This window comes from Rhagoletis pomonella, unplaced genomic scaffold (genome assembly GCF_013731165.1).
Source record: "Rhagoletis pomonella isolate Grant_MI unplaced genomic scaffold, Rhpom_1.0 Rhpom_scaffold_01679, whole genome shotgun sequence".
Lineage (NCBI taxonomy): Eukaryota > Metazoa > Arthropoda > Insecta > Diptera > Tephritidae > Rhagoletis > Rhagoletis pomonella.
This window is the reverse complement of record NW_023460233.1, coordinates 13,878-30,669: the sequence shown is the minus strand read 5'-3', so window position 1 is coordinate 30,669 and position 16,792 is coordinate 13,878. Positions and strand designations below refer to the sequence as shown.

Here is a 16,792-nt window from a genome sequence, read left to right as displayed (position 1 = left end):
TAGTACCTTTCTACCCTTCTCGCAAAAGGCGATCTCATTTTTCCCCTTTCTCCTACTTCCAAAATACAAATCTAGATAAAGGAGTGTCCAATTTGAGCTGTCAAAAATTACACAACCTTGTATTATTGAATCATGGTTACCAGGGTCTGGATTCTGTTACTGTAAGTTTTCAAGTGTACACTGAAAATCGTGTTCCCTGTCACTTTGCGATTCAGCAATGCGAGAATGAGTTTTAACTGTCATAACTATGTACACTTCCGTTTCTACAAACTCACAGCATTTTATTCGGTGAGCTTTGCTTTTCCTGTTGCTGCCTTTCAAATAAAATTTGTGAAAAATGGAAATGAAAGCAAAAAAGCTTCAAATGAACAAAAAGGCTATTTAATAGAATATATGGAAAATAAGTGAAATATTGATAAAAATGTGTTTTATTTATACAAATTCCTATGTTCTAGATTTGAATCGGTTGATGCTGCACATTTATGGGCTCAGAAGTGGGGTGATCTTCCACCGACCCTGCGAAATGGCGCAAGTATTGGTCTGACCAAAAGTAAGTAAGTAATTATAATTTTTATAACGTCTTCAAATGTTTTGTTTTCTACAGAAGGCATGCCAGAGAGAGGGAGGTGCTGCGAAGGTCAACGCTGGAGAAAAGTGGACGCAATGGGCTTGGGCATTTAAAGGAAGCGTTCGATTTCGAAAAAAGGGCGCTTCAACTCATGGTCCCAGCAGTCGTCACAGAAAACAACAAGAAATGCTAAATCTGACGGTAATTTGAATATTTTAAGACTAATGCACTAAAAAACTACATATCGCTACCTTACTATGGAGAGGCCCTAACTAGTTTTACCTTGTACAATGTAACGTAACGTACGCTACACTAACAGACATATGTACTTACGTACATATCTACACACACACATCCGTACAACCGTACATGCATACATAAACCACGCATTTACATACACATACATATCCACATACATACAACCATACATACATACGCTACGCACTTATATACATTAGACTGCATCACCAAAAAAAGTTGCGTTTTTTCCGCCAGGATTACAAACTTTATAATATTTAAAGACGTCCGCCAAAATATTTCGGAAAAATATTAAGATTTAAGTGAGCTGGACCGATTTGAAAATACCTCCAAAAATGGAGTTTTTTATTAATAAAAATAGTTTCTTAAAGAACTCAGATGACAAAACAGATTAAGCTTAAAAAATCTGCATAAAAATATTTTCAACGGAATCGTAAGAATGAGATTTTTGATGCTGTTTTTTTTTTACTTTTTTCAAAGATTGATTTACAAAAAAACTTGAATAACTGGCCCAAAAATATTCTTATTTCGACTTATGGGATCTCGATAAAAAGGTATTTTCACACTGTTTTTATTCCTGTCCAAAAAAAGTCATTCGTGTCCCGTTTTTTTTTTTGAAATACCAACACATCTTAATTCAACTTTTAATGACGTTCGTTCATCCTACCTTTCTCTTTCGTCCTTTTAATGAGTTTATTATCAAAGAAATAAAAAGGGTGAGAAAATATCTTTCCAATGACACCTCTTAAGTCTAAATCGGAAGAGCTTAGGTTCAGTTATTCAAGTTTTTCTTATACCAATCTTTGAAAAAAGTTAAAAAACAGCATCAAACATCTCATAATTACGATTCCGTTTAAATTTTTTTTTTAATTTTTTAAAAATATTTTCATGCAAATTTTTTAAGCTTAAACCGTTTTGTCATTTGAAAGGATTTTTAAAAAAAAATCTTTAAGAAACTATTTTTATTCATGAAAAACTCCATTTTTGGAGGTATTTTCAAATCGGTCCAGTTCACTTAAATCTTAATATTTTTCGGAAATATTTTGGTGACGTCTTAAAATGTAATAGATTTTATAATTCTAATGGAAAAATAGTACCGATTTTTCTTTCTATGGGGAGCGATGCAGTCTAATATACATACAACCTTACGTATGGACAATCAAAGCCAAGCACGCAAAAGTGCGCGATCTTCATTCGCTTCTCAACCTGTTCATTTAACAACCGACTTAAGTTGATAGACGCTAACTCAGCCAGCACCAGCTTCCGTAGGTAAACACGGAGTGCATTGAGACGGCTTAGGCCGCGTAACTTTGAGCGCCCCTAGCTCTTCCTAGGGGAAAGGTTGAGAGGTTGAAGGGGCCTGTGAAAGGGGCCCTTCGCACAGACCCCAAACCCACTTTTTTCATAAAACCGGTATCAGTGGACAGGAGACTAACCCTCCTGCCCACTCCGATTACCGCGTGGCGAGCGGGTAAAACCGCCCCACAATGCCAAATCACCATGACTGAATACATATTTAGATAGATGGATAGATATTAATATGAGCTGTGCACTGCGACCTGGTGATCTATTGTGCCCTCTTCTCTTCACATCACTTCATCTAAGCCCAGCTCCCTCAGAAAGTTCAATAGTGCCTTCGGGGGTAGGGAGTGGATGTGTTCAAGCTGTGGCCACAACGAGCCTAAACTCCTCTCAGGTCTTCTGCAGACAGCCTCACATTCGGTGAGAATGTGAAGCGGCGTCTCAATGGTCAGGTCGCAGAACCTACAAAGATCATTCGACCATATGCCCAGCTTATGTAGGTGACCCCTAAGTCTGCAGTGTCCTATAAGGAAACCTGTTAAAATTCTAAGCCTCTCTTTTGGGAGGTTTATTAAACCCTGAAATCTTTTCTTGCTAAACCCTCCAAGTAAACTCTTTGTCTGGCGCATTCCTACCGAACTGCGCCAGTTAAAATTCCTTAGTGTGGCCTCTCTCTCCTAAGCTCCTCCTTTATGGTATTGGGACCTACTCCCAGGAAGGGCTCTGGGCCAACTGGGGTGATGGCTGCCGCCTCTATAGCGAGGCAGTCTGCAACCTCATTTTCCTTTACTCCCCTATGGCCGGGTACCCACGCTAACCTGATGTTATTGTGTCTGACAAGGGAGTTTAGCTTCTCAATGCACTCAAGGACCAGTGAGGATTTGACTTCAAAGGATAGAAGAGCCTTGAGTGCCGCCTGACTATCACTCAACATTATAATTTTCTCATTTCTATACCCTCTACTCATGATTGTTTCCGCACATAGATAGATTGCATAGACTTCTGCTTGGAAGATGATCGGGTATTTCCCCATAGGAACATAGATTCTTCTTCTGGGCCCAAGGACTCCTGGCCCTACTCCATCTGGGGTCTTCGAGCCATCTGTGTACCAGTGCAGTGTGCACTCATGTAGTAATCCATCGAATGCGGGGGCGCTCCAGATTGTTTTGCTGCATAACTCTATCTTAAATCTCTTATAAAATACTATAGTTTTCCTATGTCATCTCTAGGGAACAGAGAAAGCGGGATCGAGGCCCCTAGCTTCTCCATATTCCTAGAGGATATGACTTTACCTTTGCCACATCCCTCTCTAGCAAAGCTGAGTAGAGTTATTTTGGCTGCCTTCTCTATGGTTATGTGAAAAGGCTCGAGTTCGAGGACTACTTCCAGCGCCGTCGTCCTACATGTGCGCATTGGTCCAGTTATGCATACACAAGCCAGTTGTTGTAGCTTGGTGAGTGATTGTCTCACCGTGGCCAGAGTAGTTCTTGAAACCCAAGCCACTGCCCCATAGGTAATCATTGGCTGTACTATCATGATGTAGAGCCATCCTAGGATCCTGGGGCTACGACCTCAGGATTTTCCTGCTAGACGCTTACACACCATTAACGATTTCGTGGCCTTGGAGGTGATTGCGTCCACATGCTTCTTCCATAGAAGTTTTGTGTCTAGGATTATTCCCAGATACTTCACTTCGCTGGCGACGCCGACCACGACCTCCTCCAGGGTTATGTCCCTCATGCCCAAGAGGGCTCTCTTTCTGGTAAATGGGATGATGGCGGTTTTGGCCGGTTTGATGCTAAGGCCCAACTTAGCACACCATCTTTTTGTTAATCTTAACCCTCTTTGATTAATGTCGCAGAGGGTGCTCTCAAACTTCCCCCTGGCAATGATCACTATGTCATCCGCATAGCCTTGGCAGTGGATATCATTTTCAGAGAGAAGCTGAAGGAGTTCATCTACCACTAAGCTCCACAGAAGAGGGGATAGAACCCCTCCCTGTGGGCAGCCATTTATTGCTAATAGCTGTACCACGCTGTCCCCCACCTTGGTTTCAGCAATCCTAGTATGCAACAGCGTATCCACCCAGTTGCAGATCACTGGCTGTACGTTTCTCTTCTCTAGTGCCCTGCGCACACCAGTGTGAGACGTATTGTCGAACGCTCCTTCTATATCGAGGAAAGCGCAGAGCACTGTTTCTCCGCATTCAAAAGCCCCCTGAATTTCGGTTGTCAGTTGATACAGGGCTGTGTCCGCGGACCTTCCAGCTCTGTATGCATGCTGACAAGCGTGTAGGGGTTTCACCTTCAGAATGCTAGATCTTATGTAATTGTCCACTACCTTCTCCATTGCTTTTAGCACAAATGAGTTAAGGTCTGAAAGACTTTGCAAGCGAGTAGTCCCTATTGCCCACCTTCGGGATAAAGATTACTCGCGCCCTCCGCCACACCAGTGGGACATAAGCCCTCGCAAGGCTGCTTCTCATTATGTCCGCTATGTGTGCTATTAAGTTCTCTCCACCCTGCTGCAACATGACTGGATGGATGCCATCTACCCCTGGGGCCTTATATCGGTCAAACGATCCCAGCGCCCACCTGACTGAATCCTGGGTGAAAATACTTCTTGCCAGTTTCCATTCACATGCTCGCGGTCTAGTTCACTGGACCCCTGGCCCCTGTTCTAAGGTAGTGGCCTCCGGGAAGTGAGTTGCAAGCAGAGTGGTTGCCCTCTCATATTTGCTGTTTGTATAGGTGCCAACCGGATGCTTTAATGCTAACTCCGATTCCACCGTTCCTCTGGCAAGAGCCTTGTGTAACCTCGCGGCCGGTGGAGTGTTCGAGATGCCTTCACAGAAGGTTCTGAAACTTTCTCTCTTGGCCTCTCTCTTGGTTAAAGGCGTCGGTCAGTATGTCCGTCAACCTATTACCCCTATATTCTAGCGACAATTTGCCATCTCTTCTATGTTGCCTTTCTATACCGGGTAGGTTAAAATCTAATAGTTTTCTATATTTTTTCCAGTCTGCATTCCTGGGGTCCCCACCGGAGGACTTACCGTGGCCTCCGCTCCGAGCACGAATTGGATAATTCTATTATCAGATAACGAAGGTCAAGGACCTCCTGTCTTACTCTGGTGACAAACGTCGGACAGTGTCCAACATTGTTTATACACATATCTTCGCTTAGTAGGTATTCTAATAAGGACTCACCCCTTTTATTGGTGTCGGTGCTCCCCCACTCCACGTGGTGCGCATTTGCGTCGGATCCGAGGACAAGAGGAAGTCGGGTCTTCCGGAAATGCGCCACCAGTTGTTGTACCTCTGCCGGGGTTATGGTATTACTGTCCCAGGGGAAATATGCAGCAGCGAAGACTAATTCCACGGGCCTTCCATTCACCCGAAGTGTCACTTGAACTGCTACCAAATCTTGCGTTAAAAGATCTGTAATGCATAAATAATCAATATCGTTTCTAAGCACTACGCATGCTCTGGGCCTCTCTGCGGCGAGGTCCCATATTACCTTGTTATTCGCTCCTTTGAGGCCCCTTACCTGGCCTCTGTAAGTCCACGGCTCCTGAATGAGTATAATGCCAAGATCGTCCGTAGAAAACCTGCTAGCAATTGCATGGTGCAAGTTGATCTGGGCAACTCTCAGGGGGGCGGTGGGTACCTCATCGCTCGTCGAGGTCCGAGAGCCTTAGGTCGCTCTCGCTTTTCCCGTCGAGCTCAAGCCTTCTCAGGTCTAGTCCCTCCATCAGCTCCTGCGTTGAGGGGACCTGCCCCTGTGCAAGAGCCGCTGATACTAGCTGGTTGGTGCCTAGCGGGTTGAAAGTTTGGGCTGAAGGTGCGGGCTGGCAAACCTATGCGTCCTCTACCGCTGTAGCTGTTGTAGCTGTTGACACGGGGGGACTTCGTCCACCTGCATATTTCCCTCGTCAGCTACCTTCTCTTCTTCCGCTGCCTTTTGTCGCCAGGACCTCATTGTAACATAGCTGAACCTAAAGTTCAGCTTATACTCAGCCCTCCTGACGCTAATGAAGGATTCCTCATCTATGCCCACGTTTAGCCGCATCCTCAATGCTGCTCGAGATGACGCGCCACGCTGGTGTGTTAAGACCTTCGTTTTGCGCCCTTAGCAGCCCCATCACATAATCTGCCGATCTGTCAGCACTTCTCGGCAGGAAGATAGTCATATTATGCATTGGTGGTATTTCATCACCCCGCTTGACGCATAGTGCAACTCCCTTCCAGCTCCCTAGTTTTGGAGCAAACTCTTCCAGCCATTTTGCCGTACCCTCATCCATGCAGTCCACAAGGAGCATACCTGGACGGAAGTTAATACCTGCAGGGTAGTCAACTCATCCGGACTCAGCGCCCCTTAGCGCGTCAGAGTAGCTGTGCGCCTGCCCTTCGCCGCCGCGCAGACGTTGGGCCCCAGTGCCTACCCCCGGGTCCCAATGCCGGAGGGGGTGGAAACTCACGCTGCTTCTTTGAAGCCAAGTTCTGGGGGGGTTAACTGCCCGCTCTCCCGCTTTGCAGCGGGTGCGGTTTCACCGGAACCACTTACCCTTTTCCTCTGGTCTCCGTGCTTCTCATCCCGACTACAATGCCCGCTCTTCCTCTTTTTAGCGGGTGCGGTTTCGTTTACGCACCTGTCAAACCTTCTGCACGAATCACGGGTTTGCTCAACGCTCCGCTTGGGCTTGGGTTCCGCCTTCTTGTTGTAATGCCCGCTCTTCCGCTTTTCAGCGGGTGCGGTCTGACTGCCGGAAGCCTCTGCACCATGCTGCTGGTGCTGCCCGCTCTTCCGCTCATTTGCGGGTGCGGTCGTTTTGCCCTCGCGCTCATTGCCGCGTCTGCTCGACTCCTGCTGGGGTGATCTGCCGAGAGCCAGTCTCCTGGCTACCTCGGGAGTTTTACCTTGCTCTAGGTGCCTGACCTCATTTGCGCGCCGCTGAGGCCCAATCGTCTACGGTCGTCTAGGTAGCCAGGTTGCCCTCGACCCGGAACTGTAGGCGGGTTCGCCCGCCTATCCATACGGCGGTCTCTGTCCCGCCGCATGGACTCGCGCGATGTTGTCGCGCTGGACTGGCTTGGAGACCTGTGGCGCTCGCATGACGATTCGCTGTGGTGCCTACCTCTACCTCTTGTCGTCATCGGAGTCCCTCAACGCCCTTTCGTGGAAGATACCACTTCTCGTTTAGGTCTCATCATCATCCCTCTCGTGCTCAATGAAGAGCGCTGCTTCGGCATCGGAGATACCCTCTGGGTTATTAAACATTAATTTCACTAACTCCTTGCTTGTAAGATATTTTCCCCTTTCGGGGGGCTCAAACTCATTTGCTAAAACATATATAGTGTGTACCGGAGTTGAGGGTGTGAGGCCTATACATCTGCGTAGGGTGGAGTTTTGGAAGGTCATAATTTTTTTGTTTATTGTTTTTGATATCTTAGCAGCCGTAGTCTTTGCATATTCAACCTTTGACCTGATGAAGCTTTTGTATAGGTTCACCGCCACTTTTGGTGTTATACCTGCTTTTACCGGGGTCAGGCATTTTAAAAAGTTTGAATTTTTCTTTGTTTCCTTAACTAGCCCTTCAAAGTGAGGCCCAACCGTTAGTGATGCGTTGATGGTTCTACCAATAAATTTTATATGTCTGACCTGTTCAATCTGAAAGTCGTTTATTTTCATGTTGATGTTTTTCTTGCTGCCTCGGGCTAGGTACATAAGTTTGGTTTTTTGAATATTAAAGGACAAATTTAATTTAGTACATATCTCACTGAAATTTTTAACCTTCCGTTCAAGGTTTGAAACCACCAAGTCGCAGTTGTCCCCATGTGCTAAAATCAAGAAATCGTCCGCAAACTGATACACGTCTGTCACTGAGTCCTCAATACTATGAAGTTCTTTTGTGTACACGTTGAAGAGTAGTGGCGAGAGACAGCTACCCTGTGGTAGGCCATCCTCAACCACTATCGATTCGTTGCCAAGAAGTAAGATTCTTTTTTTTTTCAAGTCCATAATCCAGTTATTATATGGGTCAGGTAATTCCAGGTCCGCTAACATAGTATGTAGTTTGTTCAAAGACACACAATAATAGGCGTTGCTTATGTCCAGGGTCAGGACCACAGCCTTTTGCCCTGCGTGTTTAATATTAGCAACTTTGTGTAGGAATTCATTAATGCACATGGCTGCAGATTTACCTTTTCGATAAGCATAGCTTCTGTCTGGATATGAATTTTTACTGTTTAGAAATTCCTCTAGTCTACCCTTGACCATGAGATTTATTGTCTTTATGAGAACAGATATCAGAGATATCGGTCGAAAATTCTTATAATCACTTACGTCCTTGTCCGCCTTGGGTATCGGTACCACCCTTATTCTACGGAGTGAGTCGTCAATTTTACAATTTTGAAAAGCATCATTAAAAGAAATTAGTAGGTTTTTTTGCGCCGTTTCCGACCGAGCTCGTAGCATTTCGTATGTGATCTGATCACACCCCCCTGCTGACCTTTTCGTTTTCTTTTTTAGAACATTTTTCAGTTCCTCTTCCCCAAAAGCAGGCACCCATGACTCCAGGACATCCACTTTTTGTGCAATTTCATTATTATTGGTATTTGCATCTTGTCTAACCTGATTTTTCAGATGCTGCAGGTACACTCTATTGTTCGTGTCGTCCCACTGTTGTTTGGATTCCGAAGATCCCGCATTTTTAATATTTTTTAAGAATTTCCATGCCTCTCTGGTGTTGGGGTGACTATTGAGTGAGTTAAGATTTTTGCTGTAGTTTTCCTTTTTAGCTTCTTCTACCGCGTTTTTCCAGTTTTCCTTGGCTTCAGTCGCTTCCTTAAAGTTTTGAACCGTGGGATACTTGTTGCACTTTTTATTTGCAGCTAGTTGTAGCCTGAACAGTTTTTCCAAACCTTCATGCCACCAGGACTTGGGACGTCGCGTATCCTTGACAGTGAAAGTGGAATTTTTTATTTCGCTTGATATCGTTTTCTCAATTTGGTTGATGTTAGTGTCCAGCTTGGTAGTGCCTAAGTTGTTGAACAGATGTTTTTTAGCAAGGAAAACAGGATTTCTTTTTTCGATCTTATCTAAGTGTATCACAATGGGGTAGTGGTGGCTGCCACCTAATTGACAGGGGACCACTTCCCACGTTGTCTTTGTTGCAATGTTAGTGAGAGTTAGGTCCAATACAGAGCCCCTAGCAGCTCCTAAGTTCGCTTTGAAGGTTATTGACCCGTTGTTTAAACAGGTAAAGCTTGAGTTATTTACAAAGTTTCTAAAAAAGTAGCCTCTACTAGATTCAATAACATCTCCCCACTCAGGTGTCCTAGCGTTAAAGTCCCCACATATCAGAACGTTCTGATATACTTCCAATGCTGTAAAAAGTTTCAATATTGCTTCCTTAAAAACCCCAACGCTTAAGGAAGGCTCAAAGTACACAGCACATATTACCAAGTTTCGAGCAAGGTTACAAGTTTGAACAATACATATGTCATGATTAGTATCAAAATTTATCTTACGGAATTTAATGGACTTTCTAAGGCCAATGGCCACCCCCCCATATCCATCATTTCTATTCTTTTTTATAATGTTGAAATTTAGAATGTTTTTCTTCACTACATACGACTCCTGAGAGAAAGTTTCGATCAGGCAAAAAATATCTATGTTGTACTTGTTTACATAGAATTCAACATGATTAATATTTTTATTTAAAGACTGACAGTTATGTTGCAGAATCTTCATGTACTTCTGTACTTGAAAGCGGATTAATAGTAATGAACTTGTGGTCTAAATCTAAGCAGAATTTCTTGAGTCTATCATCAAAGTGAGCAAAGGCGGTTACCCCTGCTGGAAAATCTATTCTTCTAAAAGCATCACTTGCAAATTTAATCATTTCCGAAACCAGTTTCTCCATTTCGGACACAATGTGTACATTGTTTTTTCAAAGCCACACCATAGGCTTCCATTGAGGCTACTCTCTTTTTTGTTTTGTCACTCATGTCCTCACTGACTTCAATATATTTATTTTTTTTTAATTGACTGGTTTTGTTTTGTCTGTGTTTTGCCATTGCTGCGTAGCTTTTAGGTGTTAGAATCTCGTTTACTTCCGCATCCCTGTCTCTTATGGTTTCTCGACGTTGACCTAAGCCAGGAAACTCATCCTCATCTAACAAGCTAAAACGATTTGACGCAAAGGGCGTGTAAGTCTTTATTACTTCCCTCCTAGTTAGTTTTTTAATTGTCATTATTTTACTAATCTCCTCTTCCTTTTCCCACTTTGAACATTTTTTCTTTTCGTTTGCTACATGATTTTCATCACTACAGAGAAGGCGACTTAATGGGTATAGTATAGGCCCAGCTAAGTTTAAAATACACAATGAACCATAATTGTGCATACGGCCATAAAAAGGGGGTTTAACTTTACAGAATGCCTCGCTTCACGGCCACCCGCACTAAGACCGAGAAACGGGTCGATCATTTTAAGATTCCCTGTCGGTTGTGCGGTAACAACCACGGAGTACGACTCTGCCCCATATACCGAGGGAAATCCGCCGAGGAAAGGTTGCGGGCGATTTTGATACATCGGTACTGTCCCAACTGTTTGTCGCCATTCCATCGGATAGAAATATGTGGAAGCAATGACCGATGCCACCGCTGCGACGAAAAGCACCATACCCCCCTGCATATTGAAGACTAGGGCGATCCAAGGGAAACGACGGCTCTGACGGAGCGATTTCGCTCCACGTGTCCGACCAAACGACGTCATGGGCGAAGCAGGTAGAGGAAGAAGAGGTGGAAAGACGGGAAGAGATAATCCCTCCACCACCAGACGGCGGCTTGAAAACCCGCAATTTTCGACCGCCGCTACAGCACGAACTTGAAGCAGACAGTCCCATGCCAGCAGTGCTGTCACACACACAGCCAACGGGCGGTCAACGAGATGACGCGGAAACTAGTCCTTTTCGCTCATATCGGCGCGGAACCAATTCTGGCCACCGAGATGACGCGGAAACTCTTCCTTTTCGCTCATTTTGGCGCACGCGTAATTGCAGCCAGCGTGATGGCGCGGAAACTCGTCCTTTTCGCTCGTCGCGCTGGCAAGCAATAAGGGCCGCACGACACCGACGTGGCGACCGTTCCTCCCTCACCATCCAACGCATTCCATCGGGTGGATTCCGGACAGGCAAGTTAAAAACAATCGCGGTTCCAGCACCAATAATGCGTTCATTCGTAGCCATCGCCCCAACCGCAATTGTACGGATCGAGTCAGGCGGCCGACTTCATCTGGTGCGGGCGTTGATTGACTCTTGCGCCCCCCAGCAGTACCATCGACAGGGACCTAGCACGGGAGCTTCAGCTCGAAGCCAGCAACGCCCGCGCGAAAACATGTTCCCCCGTGCTGCGAGGAAAGTACGGGGTCGCGGAACGGGTAAATACTCAGGCCAGGCTAGTTACGCGATACAACCGACTCAGCCCCGCGGCTAACATCGACCCAACGATAGCGACGCCGTTTCAATTTATGCGTCTGGCGGATCCACAGTTCTATCGGGCCACCCCCACTTGACTAACACTTGGCGTTGATGTGTACGCCCAGGTCATGGTATGTGGCACTCCGCCAACAACGATCGGCGGTTTACTGGCGCAAGCTTCCATGTTCGGGCTGATTATATCAGGAGCTCACCAAATGTGACAAAACAGTTAAAATTTTATATTTAATATTCATGAATACATACCGAATTTAAATAAAAGTGCAATGAAATGATCAACCACACCTTTTTTCCTTATTAGCTTTTTCTTCCATTTTTTCCCCGTAGCTAGAGACTGCAAGGAGGACCGGAGAACGTGCGGACTAGATCCCCGGGCAAGGACCAATCTGCGGCAGAATTCACAAAGTTAAAGAACATAATTTACAATGTAAATAAATTTAAATGTAAGGTGTGGTGGCTGAACCATCTTTGAGACGTTGCTTATAGCAAGGGGGCCGGTATGTTTAGGCCTCCACGCTAAATCAAATACTTAAATTAAATTATCGGGTGTACCACCGTAATGTTAATTTAACAGATGCACACACATACACATTCGTATGTGAAACAAGACAAAAAGAAAAACTGCACTTTTCCTGTCAGTGCACTTTCGTTAAACTTCCCCTGAAAACGGAACTCTTCAAACCGTTTAGAGGGTTCGACTTCAGTTTCTAACTTTTTAAACATTCTATTGAATTTCAATCACCAGCGATTACGGACGTTCCGCCACCACACCACTTCATAATCAAGGTAACATTGTAAGCCCCCTTGAATTTTAATATGCCTATTAAATAAACCGCCAAACGTAATTATATTTCAAACTAAAACCTGGTGCTTTTGTTTTCTTATTTTTTCAATAAAAAACACTGGTGCACTTATCGGGTCGCCAGGGTTTTTCAAATATTATTTATAGATATTAAAGAAAATTCAAAAGATCCCTTTGGCCAAATTTTCAAAATCTGGTTTTACGTCAGTTAAAGCGGTTCGTTACAGTTATGTTAAATGTTGGTTAGTCAATATAGTCGTACTTGCGTTTAAAATCTCCCGTAAAAAATGTCCAACAGCAAAATTCCGGCGAAATGTCATCTGTTCTCTCAAAGAGAGAAATATCTAAAATAGTACCTACGCGAACAGAAAATTTGCAGAAACTTGCAAGTTAGACGAACAGCTCATAGAAATTTTGTTTACATTCGAAAGTATAAAATTGAAAACATAAGAAAACAAATCCCGAAGTATTAACCTGACACAGTTCACTGACTAAACGAATAATTACTTACTTCTTATAAGTTTAATTAGTCTCATTTTACTATTTTATCTTCCAAACCATCAAATTCAATTTAGAGATTTGCGTAAATTCCTACCAGCTGTTTTCTTGTTTTCAAAAATTTTTCCAGCAGAAACTAGCAGGTCTCCCTCAAAATTAAATGTCATTTTGTTTTCTCAATTTCCCCTACTTTGCAAGTTTTTTGTGTACGCGAACACAAAAAGCTGATAGTTTTTATAACTTTCAATAATTATTGAATAATTATAATTATCAGGTACGCGAATGCAACTAATTGTGAACGGTATTTTGACTTTACGAATTGCATTGTAGAAAATTGAAAATATACGGGACGCAACTGTTTTCAGCAGCGGATATTTTAAATCTGGTACTTGTTACCGGAATTCAAGCCATAGGAAAGCGAAGAAGAGTTTTAGTTTTTGCTCCTTGTATTGCAAATTCATCCTCAATTATGTTACATAAAAAAGGGTTTATGAAGTATGCAAACGTACACTTAAATAATTTCAAATCGGTAAATCTTTTTTCAAAATGTGCTTTTAAATCATGTGCAATATTTTTTCTAGGCCATGGAAAATTATGGAATATTCTTGTTTTGAGATCGTAGTTTAGCTTCACAATGTGCTTTTAAATCATGTGCAATATTTTTTCTAGCCATTGAAAAGTATGGAATATTCTTGTTTTGAGATCGTAGTTTAGCTTCAAAATTTTAAATAATTTGCGACAAATCAAAAAAATTTGATTCTCTCCATGTAGAGACAAATTCAAGTCTTGCAAATGTTCCATCATATCGGTAAAGAACATTAAGTCAGAAAGACAATTTTCATTCTCCGATTGAGGATAATATTCCGATCTCAATTTGGGTATGTGTATATACAAAGAATAAAATAAAAAAACAACACAACGGAAAAGAATGTTCAGCAAAGAAATATGTATTTTAAAAAGTAAAAAGAGACAAAATTTTCTAAATAAAGAGAAAGTTGCAATATTTATTGAAATATCGTAGTTTTTCGCAGTTTTCGAAAATACCGTTATATGGCATGGTTGCAGTCCGCTTTCGCCCATTTTCAATACCATGATACCTTGGATAAAAGGAAACCTACATACCGAAATTCGTTGATTATGTGAACAAAGTTATTATACCCTTGTTCACAAGAGTGCTCGGATATAAAAATGCAGGGATTTGAATTTGGCTGTATAAGCGTTTGAAAGCGAATTTTTGTCAGTAGTGATATTGTATTCGAAAGAATGGACAAGATAAATATAAGGATATAGATAGAGATTAAGTTTAAATTAAGAGTAAGATTAAGATAAAGATAAGGATTAAGACTAAGATTAACATTGATATTGAGATTAAGATTAAGAATAATAAGATTGAGATTAAGATGAAAATAGAGCTGAAGATAAAGATTACGACTAAGATTAAGATTATGATTATGACTATGTTATGAGTTTCATTATGATTATGAATATTAAAATGAGTATGAGTATTATTGTGCTTTAATGCAATAAGAACAACGCCATATTTTCAAAAAAAATTGGAAATTATGCACAGAACTGAACGCTTGTATTCGCTCCTACCATAAACGAATAATCCTGGCGAATTCGCGCCTACTTTTTCCGCTCCCATGGATGTACACCGAAAGCAAGGGCGCCCATGAAGGCGCAAGTGCAGAAGGAGCTGTCTGCACTCGGAATGAACAACTGCCGCACATTTGCAAAGGAGAGAGGCAAGTCTCGGCTCATATCTGCCAAATAAGAGGAAGAAAATTTCGGATACTGTGATATGTAGAGCTCGGAGTTTAAAAATAAGCCTAAAAACATATAAAATCAAAATTATAGGCAAGTGTATACCAATTTCCATACACTTATGATGGTACACAGTTTTCGGCTTATTTTTAGCATAAAAATCCGAGCTCTACTGATATAATACTACACACATAAATATGTATATGCATAATTCGCCCAATTTATGAATACCAATAAATTTATAATCGTATATATAGTAAGATCAATTTATTAAGAAGACAAACGCATTATTCAAATAATTGGTACATTAACAAAACTTAATGCTCTTCAAAAATACATAATACATACATTTCTACGGCAAATAACAACTTTAATCACTTATATGTAACGACGTATTTAATCATGAAATAGTACAACTGTTTCGATTATTAGTCAATGAGTATTTACACTGATATTTTAATCTGGAACCATAATTTATATTTTGAATGCTCTGGGACGTCGTAAGTGCGTAGGACTTTAGAGTAGATTTCACTGATGCTGGCAAAGTTAAAGAATCAATCGCATATACACTCGTGCATCTAACAACTGTTCGGCAACATAGCTCCTGTAAAGACAAAACTAAAAAAGAAAGAAGGTAATTCATTGGTATTTCTGATGCGACGAAATTGTGCATATTCTTTGGTCGGAACATAAGTTTTGATGACAAAGTATACAAAATTTGCACATACACCGAAACCAAAGAACTAACTTAAATTTCGGCAGAGCAATATGTTCAGAGGTTGCGGATGCAATGCCAAATTTGTTCCTTTTTGTAAATGGCAATGATTGTCAGGAATTTTTATGGGGATTTGAAGAGGAGAGAAACATAAAAATCATGCTAAAATTCATGAATTTTGTTTATGGGGCAAAGTTCGCCAAGTGTACGAGGAAAAAATTTTATGTCAGCATGTTGTTTAAACTCCACCACTACAAGTCCTTTTAGACAAAAGAACTAACTTAACTTAAGGCAAAAGCAATATGTTCACAGGTTTCGGATGCAATGCCAAATTTGTTCCTTTGTGCGTATGGCAATAATTGTGAGGATTTTTATGGGGATTTGAAGAGCAGAGAAACATAAAAATCACGCTAAAATTCATGTATTTTGTATATGGGACAAAATTCGCCAAGTGTAGGGGGAAAAAATTTTATGTCAGCATTTTGTTCAAACTCCACCATGTTGTTGCTACGCTTACGGGTAGCCAATGGGCGCGTTTATAAGACGTAGCTGTTTCCCAACCGTTGGCTATTTGTCTTAGAAACGCCCAGTTGAGTAGTTACGCTCAGCCCAACAGTTGGAAACTTAACGCTACCTGAACTCAACGTGTTGGGCTTAGCCTAAACAGCTGATCGAAAAGACTTACGCCGCTTATATTAAATTTAACGCCGCTTTGTTAGGTGGCAGCTGCAAACAAATTTATTATATTTTATATTACTGACGTGATAAAGTAACTAAAATATTTTATAATAATACTACGTTTCTAAATATATATTTTTAAGTTGTTTGCTATATAATTTAAGACTGTTCAACTCATTGTAACATTGAACAATTTTTTCACACGGCGGCCGCTCAGCGTTGAATTCTAAATAGTATCGGTGCAACTATCTCTATTTGTTGCAATTTCATTTGTTTACATTTATCAGCTGTTAATTTTCCAGCATATTCATCAAGCCGTTTCTAAGACGTAATAGTTGGGTTCAACAGTTGCCAGCAGTTTCGTAGCAGATGAACGCGACCAATGTGTAAAATAACTGTTTTTGTCGAGTTATACAAGTTTAAAAATGGAAATTTCAGCCATTTTTCTTAGTCAGAAGTTTTCTTAAACTTTTGATCTCATGTCATAATTATGATAGAGAATCTAAAATTGCTGACCTATTAGAACTTTTCCGTGCTTCTTGGTAGGAACTATAATTAAAAAAAAAAAATTTTTTGTTAAATCGCTTGTTTTCTAAGGTTTTCAATGATATATAACTTGTATTCTGATTTCGTAGTCGGATTCATCTGAAAATTGTTAACAAAAAATGCATACAAAAACGTTGCGGCTGGCCAACTAGATCCAATGAAAA

At 41.7% G+C, this 16,792-nt stretch overlaps 2 long non-coding RNA genes across 2 annotated transcripts; both read left to right on the top strand.

Moving 5' to 3' along the window:
- Nucleotides 1-459: 459 nt before the first annotated feature.
- Nucleotides 460-10,929, top strand: LOC118752597. Its single transcript, XR_004994717.1, has 3 exons — nucleotides 460-550; nucleotides 605-769; nucleotides 10,463-10,929. It is a non-coding gene; the product is annotated as an uncharacterized LOC118752597 (long non-coding RNA).
- LOC118752596 lies at nucleotides 7,347-8,973 on the top strand. Its single transcript, XR_004994716.1, has 3 exons — nucleotides 7,347-7,846; nucleotides 7,931-8,118; nucleotides 8,170-8,973. It is a non-coding gene; the product is annotated as an uncharacterized LOC118752596 (long non-coding RNA).
- Nucleotides 10,930-16,792: the final 5,863 nt, after the last annotated feature.